General features: G+C 32.8%; 1 pseudogene; it reads left to right on the top strand.

Moving 5' to 3' along the window:
* Positions 1 to 939, top strand: part of LOC102852054 — a 4,600-nt pseudogene extending 3,661 nt beyond the window's left edge.
* The last annotated feature ends 796 nt before the right edge of the window (positions 940 to 1,735 follow it).

Below are 1,735 nucleotides of genomic sequence, written 5' to 3'. Positions count from 1 at the left end.
CCATACACAAAAACCAACTCAAGGTGATCATGGACCTAGGACTAAAACCAAGGACTATAAAAATTAAGATGTCTTCAGAAAGGAATGTTTAATTCTAAATATGGAGAATTTAAATGGGTACATAAGCCCCAGGAAATGGATACAAGTAGAAGAAAATACTATTTAGAAAGTAACTAAGAAAATAATACTGAATTTTGCTGAACTAGGGCTATCTTCACATTGGTAATTTACTTCAGAAGAAACCCTTTTGGAAAAGACATTTCTTGATTTCATAAACTTTCTTCTTGGGAAAATTAAAAGTATCATGAATTCTTCTGTCCAAAAAAGGAAGAAAGAAGCAAAATAAATAATCTAATTTAATATCTCCACCAAATAGAAAAATAAAAATAATCTAAAGTCACAACCTCTAGAGGAAATAAATTATAAAGACAAGAGCTGAAATCAATGAGATAGAAAACAGAAAAAACTTTGAAATCATCAACAAGACCATGAGCTGGCTTTTTGAAAGGGTCAATAAATTTACAAAGCATTGGCGAACTTAACAAAAAGAAAAAAACAGAACACACAAATAATTAAGAAGTGACAGGGGTGACATCAAACAGAATGAGATGAAATTAAATCGATAATATGAGAATATTGTGAAAAACAATACTCTGATAAATTAAAAAACCTAGAGGAAATGGATAAATTCCTTGAAAATCATGCTCTACTTAAATTGAGACAAATAGATGTAGAACACAGATCCATTGCAAAAGAAGAAATTGAGCAGATCATAAAAAGATCCTCTCACAAAAAAAAGGCCTGGACCAGATCATTTCACAACTGAATTCTACCGAACATTCAGAGAAGATCTATCACCAATTCTACTTATGTTTCAAAAAATAGAAAAAGAAGGAAAACTCACATACCAAAAACAGGCAAGACATTAAAAAAAAAATAAAAGAAGAAGAAGAAAACTACAGGGCAATATCTCTCATGAGAATAGATGCAAAAATTCTTCACAAAACCAGGGCTAATAGAATCTAACAGCACATCAAAAAAATAATTCATCATGACCAAATGGGATTCATAAAAAGTATGCAAGGATGGTTCAACACAAGAAAAACAATTAACGTAATTCATCACATTAATAAAGCAAATAATAAAAACCACATGATCCTAACAATTGAGGCAGAAAAGGCCTTTGACAAAATCCAACACTCCTTCCTGATTAAAACACTCAGCAAAATGGGAAAAGAAGGGATTTCCTTAGCATAGTGAAGAGTATATGTTCAAACCTAAAAGCCAGTATCATTCTCAATGGAGAAAGACTAAAAGCATTTTCCTTGCAAACATGGACCAGACAAGGCTGCCCACTGTCACCACTTCTGTTCAATATTGTATTGGATGTACTTGCTAGCACAATATTACAAGTGAAGGAAAGAAAAGGCATCCACATCAGCAAAGAGATGGCTAAACTGTCACTATATGCAGATGCTATGGTAGTGTACTCAGAAAACCCCAAGGCCTCAACAAAACAAACTTGTTAGAGCTTAGTAGATCAATTTAGTGGAGTGGCAGAATACCAGGTCAATCTCCAAAAATCAATGGGATTCTTCTAAAGTAACAAAGAGAACTCAGAGAAGGAAACCAAAAAAGCAATTCCATTTACAAAACTCAATGATAAATTGAGATACCTGGGAGTGAACCTAATCAGAGACACAAAAGATCTCTACAAAGAAAACTACAGAACATT

The sequence above is a fragment of the Elephantulus edwardii genome, unplaced genomic scaffold (genome assembly GCF_000299155.1).
Source record: "Elephantulus edwardii isolate Elephantulus edwardi_28Jun2011 unplaced genomic scaffold, EleEdw1.0 scaffold00031, whole genome shotgun sequence".
NCBI classification, from domain to species: Eukaryota; Metazoa; Chordata; class Mammalia; order Macroscelidea; family Macroscelididae; genus Elephantulus; species Elephantulus edwardii.
Note: the sequence above shows the minus strand (reverse complement) of the source record. Positions and strands in the feature narration are given on the sequence as shown.